General features: G+C 31.8%; 1 protein-coding gene across 2 annotated transcripts in view; it reads left to right on the top strand.

The window, feature by feature from the left end:
* Positions 1-16438, top strand: part of LOC111051870 — a 206794-nt gene extending 190356 nt beyond the window's left edge. Inside the window, exon 14 of one of the 2 annotated variants that reach the window (XM_039435477.1) lies at positions 16090-16438. The gene's annotated coding sequence lies outside the window, so the exon portion shown is untranslated. The remainder of the gene's footprint in view (positions 1-16089) is intronic. The other variant, XM_039435478.1, reaches the window with a different exon arrangement.
* The last annotated feature ends 314 nt before the right edge of the window (positions 16439-16752 follow it).

The raw sequence follows: 16752 nt of genomic DNA, 5'->3' as shown, positions 1-16752 counted from the left end.
GTGGTGCAGAAAATACATTTTTCATCTGAATTTGTGCAATTGGAGAAGGGAGAAGATTGTTCTATGCGCCTTCGTCGCCTGTCTCCATTCATTGATAAAGGTGTGATTTGTGTCGGCGGTCGTTTGTCTCATGCTGGACTGGAATTTGAGACTTGTCATCAGATGATTTTACCAAAATCCGATGCTTTCGTATCAATGTTGATTGATTATCATCACAAGAAGAATTGTCATGCTGGACCTTCGTTATTGTTGTCCTTGATCAGACAGAAATTCTGGATACTGTCTGCTCGCTCTATTATTTGTATTTGTGTGTTTAAGTGTAATCGTTGTTTCCGTGTTTGACCTAGTAATAATGCAATCATTCCAAAAATGGGTGACCTGCCTGCTTGTCGAGTGTCAAAATGCAAACCATTTGAAAATTGTGGTGTGGATTACACTGGTCCTTTGCATATTACTATGACGAAATGTTGTAATCCTTGTATTTTGAAAGCCTACATTTGTCTGTTTGTGTGTATGGCAACAAAGGCGGTACATATTGAGTTGGTATCGGATCTATCAACACCCATGTTTTTAGCCGCGTTTTGTCATTTTTTGTCCCATCGTGGACCCTGTCGTGTGATGTATTCCGATTGTGGTACTAATCTTGTAGGTGCCAAGGAACAGTTGCGAAAGATATCTCAACTTTTGAATTCGTCCGAGTTTCAAACCATATTGACTAGTCAACTCGCCGAACACAAAATTGAATGGAAATTCATTCCCCCTGGTTCACCGCATTTTGGAGGTCTGTGGGAGGCAAATGTCAAATCTGTAAAGTTGCATCTGTTCCGAGTAATTGGCAATCAACTTCTCACCTATGAGGAACTGAACACGGTATTGGTGCAGATTGAAGGTGTCCTGAATTCCCGCCCACTGTGTGTACTGAGTGAGGATCCGTGTGAACCGCTGGCTTTAACCCCAGCACACTTTTTGACTCTCACACCGTTGAAATCATTTCCCATGCGGGACGTGGACAGTGTCCCTGTGAATCGTCTCACCAGGTATGAATTGATTGGTCAACTTATTCAATCGTTCTGGAACCGATGGAGAAGAGAGTACCTGCACGAACTCCAAAGTCGTAAAAAATGGTTGAAATCACCCACTTCTATCAGTGTGGGAATGGTTGTGGTAGTGGACCAACCAAACACACCTCTATTGCAGTGGCCACTGGGTGTCATTGAACAGGTGTTTCCGGGAAGTGACAGTGAGGTTCGAGTGGCGAGTGTTTGCCTAAAAACTGGTATTTATAAAAGACCAGTAACAAAATTGTATCCACTCCCAACTCAATAGTTGTTGTGCTTGTTGCATTTTTTCCTTGTGTTGTTTTTTGGTGTTGGTTTTTTTTTTGCTCTTTTTGGCATGTCTGAATTTTTTTCCTTTCTTTGGTTTTTCAGTTTTTGTAACTTGGCTGAAAAATAGTTTTTCAGAGGCGGGGGTATGGTTTGGCCAGAGCATTTTTTGAATTGTAGCGCCAAATCCCTGACTACAGTTTTGCCCATAGCAGGCTTGTTTGCGCTAGTGCCAACTGTCCAGCTGTTTTTGGTTTGTCGAGAAAAAAGCCCGAGTCATTCTTGCTTTCGTCCATTATTAGTCGTTCAGTCGTCGTTCTTCTTGTCAGCCCGTTGTTGTGCAAGAACGAATTTGTATTTTGTAATGTAATTTCAATTGGAAATTTCTTGTAGATAATTGTTTGAGTATAGTGTTAAATTGAATTTATTCGAATCAGATTTGAATCTATAAAGAATCCAGTTTGAGCTTTGTTCAAAAATACAGTATATGACCTGCAAGTGGAACGCAGAATCAACACAAAAATACAGCCTGGAAGCAAACCTATCTTTTTCCCAGATTTCTTCACACCTCGAATCTGACCAAAACACCTAATAAAGGCTTCAAAGGGCAAGTAGACAAAATTGGATCAAATCTGGTGAGTTTTTGCTCTTTTTATTGTTCATTAATGCAGAGTTTAACTGTACCAATAACCTGGCTCAAATTGAAGATTAAATTTTGCTCCTTGTTTGTATTTGATAATTTGAATAGTGAATTACAGTCCTCTAGTAGCTCTAGCCTGAGCTTTTTTCAGAACAATGTCAGAGATTCAAAAGTGATATTACAAATCCCCCCCTCTCGAGTGTAGAAATTTCGAACTTGGAATTTGGAAATGCCAACTTTACTATAATCTTTCAAAATCAAAATTATAATAATCGAAATTAAAGATCAAAATATTTTTGTGAAACGATATCTATTAATATTTTAATTATTTCTCTTTATTTCATATTATTATTATTTTATTATTATTATTATTATTATTATTATTATTATTATATTATTATTATTATTATTATTATTATTATTATTATTATTATTATTATTATTATATATTATTATTATATTATTATTATTATTATTATTATTTGAATGAATAATAATAAAGTGATTTCAAAATTTGAACATAAATTTCACATTTAATACAATCAACAGGATGCATTTACTTGAATTTACTCAAGTTCGAAATTTCGTTGCATTATTTTCAATTAATTATACAGAAGGAAAAATATGCTCAAAATTTTCACTTTTTCACACACATGACGATCAAAATTTTCTATTTTATCAAAGATATTGGTGGCATATGTTATACACTTCGAAGTTCTTGTCGGCCTTGATCATACAGTAACCTTCAGTTAGGTTGGTGGACCTCTGATGACGAACCTCATTGCATGGTCTGGAACCTTGGCTCGATATGTGATCAATTGCTATTCCTACTAAGTCAAATATCTTCAAAATTTCCTAAGTGTTTTTTGATCAATTTTCCTTCTTCATTTGTAGAGTGAATTGAATATCCAAATGATCTGGAACAGTTCATTTTAGATGAACAAGTTTCCTTTCTTCCTTTCTTATTTCATGTTCTTGTAGTGAAGCTGGATAGCAAAAAAAAAAAATTTTTTTTTGAAGTTCTAGTAGATGTATTTCATTACTTCTCATTTTATCATTTAAACACCTGCTTTCTTATTTTACACCAATACTTCAGTTTATTGTCTTTTTGCAAATAGCAAATAAGGTTTAAGATGGATAGCTTGAGGAACGGTATAGATTTAAGGAAGGTATAGCTTAGAAAAGATAGGATTAACTTTAGGTTATAGGAGAATTGGAAAGATACTTTGCTTTCCACTTATCCAACTCTCATTTCTTTTTTCATGTCGCATCTCATGAATTTCAACAAACTTTTGACTTTTTGTTTTACAAAATAGTAACATGAATCCTTCAGTTTTTTGTCTCTTTTTGCAAAGAAGGTTTAAGATGGATAGCTTGAGGAACGGTATGAATTTAAGGAAGGTATAACTTAGAAAATATAGGATTAACTTCAGGTTATAGGAAAAATGGAAAGATACTTTGCATTTTACTTCTCCAACTCTCATTTAAAACACTTATTTCTTTTGCTTCATGTCACATCCCATCAATTTTAACAAACAAAAATAGCAATATTATTTCACATTTGCTGAACTGGACCACATCTTTGCATCACCGGAAACAGGACCCAATCGCTCGAAGTCGATCATGCATCTCCCCTCTGTTGTTGTTGTAAAGCAATCAGGTTGAAGTTGACAGTTCCTCGAAGTCATAAATTTAATTCCTTGAATAGAAGTTGAACACAATGTATGCCACCACTATTTGATATGATTTTTTTTTCTCCTCTTACGGTATTCACTCACTATCATGAGCATATCCTTTCTTCTGCATTTTTCTCAAAATTCTTATTGACTACCCCTTCTTTGACATCATCAAAGTCATTCGAATTCTTAAACTAGTACCTTAAACTAGTATCATAATATTTATACATCTTAACAACACCCTAAACCAATAATTGCAATTCTGGGAAGATTTTTCCAATATTAAAAAATTGAAGAAAAATGATTTCCAGCAATTCAATTGAATTTATCTTAACAAGTACAGTACCAGCTTATAATTATTACTTTTATATTCTGCACAATTTTCATATAGTATTCATCAACCTAGAATTTTCAAAATCCATTTATTTATGCTCTAATTATTTATTGATGAGTAGAAATCATTTGAATAATCAGAAATTGAAGCTGCTTTAAGAAATTTAATAACTTGACAATAACTGGATATTTCAAAAATCATTCCTGTAAGTCATTACATTAATTTCCCATTCCTATTAAATAAATATGTTTTTTATAATTTCGAAAATATTCCACACATGTCATTAATTTTTAATATTCTCAAAGTGAAAATCTACACTCTTGAAGATTTGCAGCCACATCTTAGTTCCTTCAAATATACGAGATCTCATGTCTCAATATGTCACCTACTACACCTCAATAGCCTCTAAACACAATACATCAATATGTACTCCACCCTTAGTGTTAAGTAATAGCCGTAGCCATAATATTTATACTAGCATAATAATCCTTGTTTTATACATCAACACAAATTCCTATACATTATTCTGGTTCCCAGATAGTTTATTCCTCTCTAGAATGCACTCTTCCACCTAGATCATATTCAATTCTCCTGACTATTTACCTTTTTTTAAACATCATTTAGTAAAACTTCTAGTTTAAATTTCGATTACACATCATTTAGCAATTGTACTATTAATTGTTTAAGTTTGATAATATTCTATTTTTTATTTTCATTGACTTGATTATTGATATTCTTCCATATTTTCAGTTTTAATAATTCCATTTAAATTTTAGATACTCCATATTTTTCCCATTAATTTATTATCAAGCAAGAATTCTATTATTTAATTCATTAATTCAGGCCATAAAATAAATTTTTTTGAACTGTTATTCAGTTCCAATCACACAATATGCATATTATTCCATAAAAAATGTGAAAATAGCAATAACATAATGAATTTATTTGATAATAGCAATAATCATTTTATTTTTAAACTCATATTAGGGAAAAAATTATAATATTATAATTTATTATATAAGCCACCTAATCCTATGCTTTGAAATCCAAACCAAACTTAACTTCTACAAAACAACATATCCATTGTTTATTCCATTAGTGATAATAATCAAAATTTAATAATTGAAATATTTACAACTCATGTAGCCTATGTTGTCAACTATGACAATAATCCATTATTTTTATCATCATATTCTCATTACTTACTGTAATATAGTTTCATCATGTACTGATTTACTTTAACAAACTTATTTTTTGTAAAGTCTTTTAATAAGTAGCATCCTTTCTTCAAATCATCTACAACTTCGTATGGGCCTTTATACTTTGGGCATAGTTTTGCAGAAAATTTCTTGATTTTATTAGATAGTATGTAATTTTTTATCAATACAAGTTCACCTACTTTATATACATGACATCTTTTATGTTTACCCTGATTTTTGAATCTTTTTATGACACCCTTATTTTGAATATGAATTTTTATTTTTCTATTTCTAATTTCTTCATCCTCCAATTTGAATTTATTTTCTAGTGGAAATTTTATGTATTTGAACACCAGGTGATTCAATTTTTTATCCTCCATTAACTCAATGGGAATGTGTTCTGTGGTTTCGTGAAAATTATTATTTATGATATATTCAGCATTTGGTAAAAACTTGTACCACAAATGATGCTTGTTTTCTGGCACATATCCCTAGTGGAAGAGATCCATAGAAATCAATAGAAAAACTCTATTGATATCAATATATGCTCATGGATATCAATACGTGCTCATGGATATCAATAGAAATCCATGGATACCAATAGAAATCACGGTAAATACAGTCAATGAAGTCATATTGATATCAATACAAGTTTAGTGATATCAATAGATGTTCATGGATACCAATAGAAATGATGGTAAATACAGTCAATGAACTTATATTGATATCACTGCAAGTTTAGTGATATCAATAGAAGCTCATGGATATCAATAGAAATCCATGGATACCAATAGAAATCACAGTAAATACAGTCAATGAACTTATATTGATATCACTACAAGTTTAGTGATATCAATAGGAGTCCATGGATTGAGGTAATTTTAAATGCAGTTTAAAACTGAATAATTTTGGCAGATTTTCAATTTTCCCGAAACAATGTATTTTTGATGACTGATTCAGGTGTAGAAGTTAATTTGCAGCACTTTTTGTCTCTTGCAAAAATCGTCTAGCAATGTCTAATAAATCGTCTAACGATTTATAGACCTTTTGCGGTAATTTTAAATGCAGTTAAAAATTGAATATTTTTGGCAGATTTTCAATTTTCCCGGAACAATGTATTTTTGATGACTGATTCGGGTGTAGAAGTTAATTTGCAGCACTTTTTGTCTCTTGCAAAAATCATCTACAGGGCACCATTAACAATATATAGACCTTTTGCGGTAATTTTAAATGCAGTTTAAAACTGAATAATTTTGGCAGATTTTCAATTTTCCCGGAACAATGTATTTTTGATGAATGATTCGGGTGTAAAAGTGAATTTTCACCATTTTTTGTCTCTTGCAAAAATCGTCTACAATGCACCGTTAACGATTTATAGACCTTTTGCAGTAATTTTAAATGCAGTTAAAAACTTTGAATATTTTTGGCAGATTTTCAATTTTCCCGGAACAATGTATTTTTGATGATTAATTCGGGTGTAGAAGTGAATTTCCAGCACTTTTTGTCCTATGTGAAAATACTGTCAGACGTGCCATTAATGTGCTACTGACGTTCTAAATTAAAAAAAAAAATGTTGGTTCATCATGAAAAATTCTGTAAAAATTCATGGACGTTTCTGTTCATATTATCAACCTTGTCCTAGAATTAAAAATTATTCCATTCAAAATTAGAAAAGTTATAACATTTTTTCAAATTAGATCACAGTTTATGGGGAAAATCATGCAGTATCCGGAATTACTCACACAGACTTTGAAAATATTTTTGGGGTTTCAATTCAAATAATAACAACCTACTATTTTATCATTTCCAACATTATTTCAGTGTCAAGCACAAATGTCCCCCCATAAAAAATCAATAATCTCCACCTGAAATAAATATGAAATATTTTAATAACAGTAACATTGTCAATAATTTTGAAATTTCCACCATTACTATGGTATCGAATGAAAATATTGATATGTTATCAATAATATTGATACTGTGAAATGGAGATATCAAAGTCTTAACAATCGATATATCAAACTGATTCTCACTTTTTTCCCGGGAAAAACTGATTTTATTGCATTCAAAAATGTAGAAATCAGGACTGTATTTTACTTTTACTTATTTAAACTATGTAATTTGAATAACACATCTCCAAGCAAAGATGTAGATGATGTTTGAGAATATGTAATTATTAATAGTCAATAATTATTATTCATTGATGTATTGATAATATTATATCGACATTTTGGGTCTATCATGATGACACGACACAGGATGCACATTGCACAAGGACCAACGGTTTTTTGGGAAGGACAACAGTAATTTTTGTGATTTTATCCAGGAAATATAGGTAAGTCGAGTGATTCTGTTTTTATTGATGTACTGTAAAATGAAAGAATACATTTATTATAGGTATAAATACTCATATATTTAAATGATAATCGTTTCGAAAGACTATTAAAGGCCATGCATAACATAACCTTATAACACAACACTACCGTATTATTTGAGGCATAACTTAATAATAATAAGAGAAAAGCCTCTTGAATTTATCATTGCTGGAAATAAGATGATCATTATTCTAGGCAGACACATTCCAGGGTTATATGCTAGTACATATAAATTTAGATGTGTAACAAAACTTCTTATTTAGGCTAGCCTAAGTAATTGAAGTCACCACAAACTAATCCATACTCATGTTATTATAATGAACTTAATATCAATAATATATGACTGTGGATTGATAGATTGAAATTTATTCAGTTGTTTTCTGGACCGGCAGGCTTTATTTGAACTTTTTCCAGCAAGCAATTGATTCATTTATTTATATTAACAGCTATATATCTTATTCCAATTTGGAAAAACTATCGGTGTAGACCTCTCATTTTAGCAATATATATTTTATATAATAAGAAAGAGTGAGAATGTGTGTTTGCAACATGTGTGTTTTCTCCAATTTTCTAGTCGAAAAATATTATTTGAAATATGTTTAATTATAACTAAACTTTTGTCTCATCTCTGATAGGAGCTGTGGTGATGAAATTTTCCAACACAAAAGAAAAAGACATAGAAGCAGTATGGTAATCAAATACTGGCTGAAGTCTCCAAAAACTCGGTTTACCAGCAAAGAGAAATCTAAGTAAGTCTCAATTTTGATTAATTTAAAACAGAATATAAAGTCGAACAATTTTTTTTATGGGTGATGTCCACATGAGCTCTGGGCTTGTGCTAATCATTATAAGTTAGTGATCATACCGGATGAGTCATATGTAAGGGAACCTTTCAATAAATTAGAGACTGTTGTTGATATAATACTGTAGCTTTCAGGATATGTTACTGGTCAAATACTCTAACTCTTGATGTACGGTTTAACTGAATTTCAACCCCTTCATGAGGGGTTGACTAGGTTCAGAATGTATAATATGATGACTCAAGAGTTTTAACTGGAAAATTTTAATGTAAACACCTATTATGTGGTACATTATTTCAAAGGGCTTTTTAAAACAAGAAACATAACATCAATTGGAATGTACTATGAAACTTGAATCCAAAACAGTGGCTGATTGAAGTTACAGTTTGTAAAGAAATGAGGGGTTATAACTCAAATATTTTTAATGTAAACACCCATTGTGTGATACATCATTATAAAGGCCTTTTTAAAACTAGAAAGATGACATCAATAGAAATCTATGATACTCTTAACCAAAATGGAGGCTGATTGAATTTTATCAATTATTTCTTCAAAAACCAAAACTTCAATCAGCCGCCATTTTGAATAATAATAATAATAATAATAATAATAATAATAATAATAATATTAATAATATCAAGTGACCTGGCTGGCTCAGGTCTGGTGTCAGAGTTTTCAGGTCGCAACTGATCAATTCCAGGGCCTCTGACATGACCTAACGACTGCTTTTTAGGCAGCCGGGACCGACGACTTAACGTGTCCATCCAAAACACGGGAGTGGCCCAAGATAAATATCTTGGCCCAGGCCGGGATTTGAACCCGGGCCTCTGAATCATAAAGCCAGCATCTGATCCACTCAACTACAGCCACTCCCATGGATTTTGGATAAAAGTATCATAGAAGATTTTTATTGATTTCATCTTTCTCGTTTTGAGAAGGCTTTTAAGATAATACACAATGGGTATCAAAAATGTAATCAAAATCTTTGATTTTCAACCCCCAAGTCACACCCTTATGATGAGTTGAAATTCAGTTGTATGTCAAAAGGTGGAGTATTTGACCAATAACTTATCCTGAAAGTTACAGTATTATTTCTACAACAGTCTCCAATTTATTGAAGGGTTGAAGACTGTGATGTTTTGAAAATAAATTCAATTTTAATAAAAATTATTGTTGTTTCACCATTTTATTGAAGCAAAAATCTCCCTATCGGCCATCCAGACATTTATGGTTTTTTCCCATTGGTGATGCAAAGCTAATACTAGCAAATGGCTGATACAAAGTCCAACAGCTGAAAAAAGAAGCTTACATGAAACATTTTTGAAATTTGTAAGCTGTTGAATGATTACAAATGAAAATGAGCTTTCTTTTTGTAATTATAGTGTCCAGCTGTTAGATTGCATATATCACTACTTACTAGGAAAAATCCATTTGTCTGAATAGGACTTTATAGTTGAATTAAATTTTTATCCAGTTTTGTGTAAAATTATTGTAAAGTTAGCGTAGAGAATTTACTTCACATTTTATTGTGGTTATTCAAAAGTTTTATAAGATTTCTAGTTTTTTAATGTAAAAATGAAGAATTGAAAAGGTTATTTATTCAGAATAATCAAGGTAATCCTTCTCAATCTTTTCACAATAAAATATTGTAAAAATGTATTTTAAGAACGTTATTTTCATATAAATTTTTGGAAATTTTCATGCGAAAGAAATGACCAAATGTGGGACAAGAAATGTAGAAAAAACCGTCTTATTCATGTTCTTTTCTAAGAGTTCAGTATACATGTTCAGTATAACGTGAAAATGTAGAAACAAAAAAAATGTTATTTTCAAGTTTCAGTTTTACATACTTTTCACGTGAAAAGTTGGAACATTTACACTTTTTTCCATGTGAAAAAATGTGATTTTCTCGACTTTTCCACCAGAATATGACGTTATAATGTAAAACTGTGAGGACATAAATTTCACGTGAAAAAAACACTCTTGTATTATCTTAGACTTTCCTTTCAGGAGAGGGAGAGTCATGCATATTTAAATACATTTTCAGGTTATTTAATAAATTTGCTAGCAGATTAATTCAGGAAATAAAATCCTTATTTTCTAATTTGTGAAGATTGTATACTTTGAACTGTTATTTGTTCTAGAAATGTTCAAACACCGGATCCTGGAGGAAAATGTGAATGCTTCAAAAATTGAGATTGAATTGAGGTGCAGTAACATAAACCAGTATGTAGCTCAAAAAATTGCTACTTTAAACAGGAAGAGATTAAAGTATTCTGGAGCACCACAATAAGGACCTTTCTTACTAGATAAATGACATGCATATGAGTTATTTTAATAAACAAACTTCTCACATTATTAAATTTATGTCTCAACTATTTACATCCCTTAATTTTCCATCAATATGTCAATAGACATCTATTCACTGAATCCAATTCACTTATATTAATTATAGATAATTAAACAGGTATACTCTCTTGTCTGATGCCAGTTGCAGCTGGGTTAAAATATTATAATCCTTGCAAATGTTATCTTCATCCTAAGCTGCTCTCCTAGATTCAAAAGAGGATTTTTTCTATAAAGGAGACAGGCTGCTTATAGATGGCTATTGATCTGTATTGATATCAATACAGCTGGTTATGCATTGATATCCATGGCTACCTATTGATGTGTATTGATATCATTAGGTATTTGGGCCAATACATATCCATGGAAATGTATTGATGTGTATTAATATCAATACAGCTGGTTACATATCAATATCCATGGATATGTATTGATTTTTATTGATATCAATAGGTATTTGGGCCAATACACATCAATACATATCCATGGAAATGTATTGATGTGTATTGATATCCATGGATATGTATTGATTTGTATTGATATCAATAGGTATTTGGGCCAATACATATCCATGGAAATGTATTGATGTGTATTGATATCAATACAGCTGGTTATGTATAGATATCCATGGATATGTATTGATGTGTATTGATATCAATAGGTATTTGGGCCAATACACATCAATACATATCCATGGATACCTATTGATGTGTATTGGCCCAAATACCTATTGATATCATACATTTTTTTTTATTGATCTCTATTGATCACTTCCACTAGGGATGTCCGTAAAATACGGTTAACCTCTCTGAGTAGACATTCACTCAAATTAGATCGAGGGTGAGAAATTGATATATAGTAATATTTTACCCCTAATCTTGTCATTGACTCTTTCCAGATTTTACTATGAAATACCGTACCATTATCACACACTACCAAGTCAAATCTACCATACTCATCAATATACTCCTCAACCTTTTTACCTTTTAACACTATATGTTTCTAATTCATCTATGAAATTATCAATCAATTTCACAGATTCCTTTAAGCTATTATCCCTAACAATTTTTGGACCACAATATATCTCTCCCTCCTCATCTATTATCAAATAACCATAACCACATGGTTTGTGAATATTATCAATAATCATACATTCAAAATCTGTATATATGTATAGAACTTTGAGAGTGTAACTATAATTCAAGAATTTCAATATCTCCTCCTCTTATGGCATTCTAACTCTTTCACATTTATTCAATGAACATATTCTAGATGTTTTTCTAAATTAGCAAGAGCATTTGTCTTTGTGAATCTATGTAAACAATAGGGACATATCTCAACTTTTCCATGATGTTCTGTTTGATCAGAAAACAATCTTGATAAATCTTCACTAGATTATAATGCTGTTTTTTTAGGAGAAGAAGAGTTATTGTATGCTTCCTTCCTCTATTCTTTGATCTGAATATGAGATATATAATATCCTTCTCATCCTCATAACTCAACACATTTATACAAATATCTTCATTGAAACTCTCAAATTTTGGAATTTTTTCTATTTTCACTGGGAATTTCAAATTCTCAACATCGACTAGGTGTGAATATTTTTGTAGGTCTGTTACTCTATTGTGTTTTTGATCTCCATTGAAGAATGATAGTACTGACCATAAGAATGATTTCTGATCATCATTGAGTATGTTGACAGTTGCTCTCTTATTAGCAAGTCTTTTTGGAGTTGGAATGTAGGAACTAGCTGCATTTGCAAGAATTGGTCTTGAAAGATTCCTTATATAAATGGAATGTTCATCCTCTAGCAATATCAAATTTATTTAATGCAATCTGCTTTGATATTCAGATACATGGAGTGGGGAGATAGTGTTGCTCTCTTCTACATGATCCTAAACATTTATACAAATATATACATTCAAACTCTCAAATTTTGGAATGTCTTCTATTTTAATAGGGAATTTCAAATTCTCAAAATTGACTAGGTGTGAATATATTTGTAGGTCTGTTACTCTATTGCTCTTTTGATCTTGATTGAAGAATGATAGTGCTGACTATAAGAATGATTTCTGATCATCATTGAGTATGTTGAAAGTTGCTTTCTTATTGGCAAGTCTTTTTGGAGTTGGAATGTATGAACTAGCTACATTTGCAAGAGTTAGTCTTGAAAGATTCCTTATATAAATAAAATGTTTATCCTCTAGCAAGATTAAATTTATTTTATGCAATCTACTTTGATATTCAGATACATAGAGTGGGGAGATGGTGTTGCTCTCTTCTACATAATCATAAACATTTATACAAATATCTACATCCAAACTCTCAAATTTTGGAATGTCTCCTATTTTTAGAGGGAATTCCGAATCCTCAACATTAACTAAATATGAGTATTTTTGTAAATCTCTTACTCTATTGTGTTTTTGGTCTTGATTGAAGTATGCTAGTACTGACCATAAGAAGCACCTTTGATCCTCATTTTTCATATAAATAGTTGATTTATTATTATCAAACTTTTTGGGAGTTGGTACATAATTATGTTCCTGAATATATTGGTTTGTAGCGAACAATATTCAAATCAAAACATTCAATTGAATTATCCACCCAATCACTACCATATTGTATAAATTCATCTATTTTATTCCATATAATACCTTCTGCTTCATCCCATTGAACACTAAACTCTTTTATATTATCTTGAATTTGTAGAATTGTTTGTGCTATCCCATGAAATGTTGGTGTAGTATTCATTTCATGATCTGCAACTGATTTCTTCAGCTTCAATTTGAGAGCAACAAAACATTTTATATTATGATTGAATGTTTTAGCTTCCTTTGAACAGATATCAAGTACAATTGGTTTTAAGTTTTGAAATATCAATATAGGATCAATAATTTCAAAATGATCCCATCTAAAATGCAAACATTTATACCTCTCTCTGTAATAGGCCTATACATTTCTATATATGTTTTTTAATATGGATAAAAAACTGAACTGAACTTAATATTGATGAGTCTTATTGAAATACCTTTCTACCATGATATGATGATATGGAGATGAGTGTGACATTCCCAGAATTTTTGTCTTGGTGTTATCCTGGTAGTGAAGGATTGAACTGAGAATAGATTACAATCTCCTGGACTCCTGAAATCAATAAAAAATTCTCTATGTTCTTTCAAAAGTTTCAATAAATTATGAATGAATTGGAGAGTGAGAGAGAGAGAGAGAGGGAATAAGTGGAAGAGAGCATAATAGTAGTAGTGAGTGAGAAGGAGTAAGTAGAAGAGAGCATGATGGTGGGAGTGAGTGAGAGGGATGCTTTTTGGTTGGAGGTTACTTCACTCTACTCTGTTTGACTTGTATCTGAGTTTGTGTGTGTGATAGAAAGAGAGCAATAGAGTGCAAGTGGGAATGTATCCAAGAGTATGAACTGGAACTTCCTCATATTTCAAACTATAGTCTCATAAAACTGTAATACAAACGTAGCCTACTCACAATTATTATTGAACTCCTCCATATTCATGTCCTGGTTCAGAATAGCTTTCTATTAGGGTGACTTCTCTCTATTTTGTTTTCTTCAAATACAGGTATACATGGTTCCTGGAAAGATGAGAGTGAACTTAATCAATAATCCATCTCCTATACCTAATATTTTAAGAATATTGAGAAATAATTGAGAATAATGTCCCAAAGTTCCTAAATTTATTCAAAATCATAATCAAGAATCAATAACCTCAGTTGCATGGAGCAACATTGCAATTATTAGCAGACAATGGAATTAAACTCATAATCAAGGTTCTAACCTTATTCGTAAGCTCAGTTGCCTCAAGTCTCATACTACCTAATAAACTTATAATAAAATTAACTCATGATCAAAATTCTACTTATAATACTAATTATGGCTGAGAAACGTTGCCTGATGAACTTACAACTCATGATCAAAATTCCACATATAATATTAATCATGACTGAGTCCATCTCTAGAAAATGATTAATGAATAGTCAAATCAAATTTATAACCAATCTTCATTAACTCATCATACCTTCTGTGACAGGAACATTTACAATAACAGAAAACTTTGAAAGGAATCTTTTACAGTACATGTAAATTTGAGGTTGATTTATGCCAATCACCTTTCTGTGCTCTGAACTTCTCTATCACAGAAGAGATAGGGAAGAAACAGAGAGAGTGAGTAAGAAGGGGGGACTGCTACACTCATAGAAATTATTTCAAAATTGTTACCACATAATTGCATTAGAAAGTATAAACTCAAGAAAGTATAATAGATAACACTCACCTTCATGTTTCTAACTTGGAAGGTAGAAGACTTATGCACAGATGTTTGCTGTAGTATGTATGTCCACCTCCAACTGCTTCCTTGAATACAGTGTGAATGATTTCAGACTAGAAATCAGCTTTTATAGTTTGTGAGTAGAGGGATTTCTGCCATTTTCACTTTCTCCAACCAGAGAAACTGGAAGCTGTTTGACCCACTTTCACTTTACTCTAACATACTTGGTTGGAGAAAGTGAAAGTGGCAGAAACAGGAGGGACTTCTGACCACTTTCACTTTCTCCAACCAAAGCACTTTCACATGTAGAGGTCAAACAACTTTCTGTCTCTCCAAAATATATCTAGCCTACAGCAAGAAGTGAAATCATGATCTGCTATTATGAATGTGGACTGATCCTTATTTTTTGTTCAATCTTGACAAATGGGGTGGCAATGGATTTGTAATTAGATTTACTGGAAAAAGTTATTCCTATAATGTTTTTGTAAAATTGATGGTTTCTTAGTCATTCAAGAAATAAAAAAAGCTGGATCTGGTTTTTTTCCAAAAAAGTGGGAATGAGGATCTTTATTTGAGATTTATTGTGAGATTAGGGGTATGGCTAGGTTAAGTTAGTTCAGATTACATTGGATTGGGCAAGGTGAGAACCAAGAATCAGCTTTGGGTAGGATTTGGGGCAGCTTTGGGGCAGCCTTGGAGCAGCTTTGGGGCAGCCTTGAGCCAGCTTTGGGGCAGTACTCCCACTATACCCCTACTATGCTATATTCTGGGGTATGATTTGAGGATCAAATCTCATTTTCATGCTTTTTATTGGTATGATCTGAGGATGAACTGAGTATGATTTTGAAGATGAAGTCTCATTTTTACTGTACTTGGAGGCGATGATATATATTATAAGTAATGCTAACTGTTCAAAGTAAATCTTAGTTTTAAATAGATTCAAAATAAATTAAACCATTGGAACATAGAATAAACATTTCAGAATAGATCACAACTCTGTAGTAGGATTTTTACAAACAGCAAATCTGAGCATCCATTAAAAATCTGACAATTGATTCTAGTTTGTAGAAAATATACCAACAATGTAACATTATTTAAACAGGACTAAGAAACAAGTGTTGAAAACTAGAGATGAAATCATTCACCTCATTGATGTGCCCAAGACTTTGGAGAAGTTCAAGGATAGTGAATCTGGAAGTTCGGTTTTCGTTGGAGGAGGACCAAATACTTTGACATTCACCCCCAACTCCAATGTGGGCGTTGGAACAGGAAATGCTTCCACTGTTTTATTGTGAGTATGATACTACTATTTCATTATTGTCACTTTAGACTGAAATGTAGAAATAACAATTTTGATGACATGTTCCTTCATAGTGAGGTTCACATTATAATGGTAGTGCTCGATCAACAATGGTATTGCTATCCTTGTCTATCATTCAACAAAGCAGATAGTGCTATCTCTTTCTTGCTTTGCTGTGTTGCAAGATCGTCTTTTAACAATGTAGAATTGATAATTAATCAACAGAATATTCCATTTCAATTATCAAAATTCATTATATAAATATAATTTAATGCTCAATAAAAAAAAATGATTTTTTCAAATGAGAATGAACAGTTAATATTACATCAATAAGCCTGTATCAGCTATCGTCTATGGAAGGCATTGACAAGACAGAGGATCGGCAATGTTGTTCTCCTATCTTCCCCCACTGCCATCATAACGTGGACCTCACTATAGTAACTTCAATATTGAGTGGGACAAGGA

This window comes from Nilaparvata lugens, chromosome 9, assembly GCF_014356525.2.
Source record: "Nilaparvata lugens isolate BPH chromosome 9, ASM1435652v1, whole genome shotgun sequence".
In the NCBI taxonomy this organism is placed as follows: Eukaryota; Metazoa; Arthropoda; class Insecta; order Hemiptera; family Delphacidae; genus Nilaparvata; species Nilaparvata lugens.
Note: the sequence above shows the minus strand (reverse complement) of the source record. Positions and strands in the feature narration are given on the sequence as shown.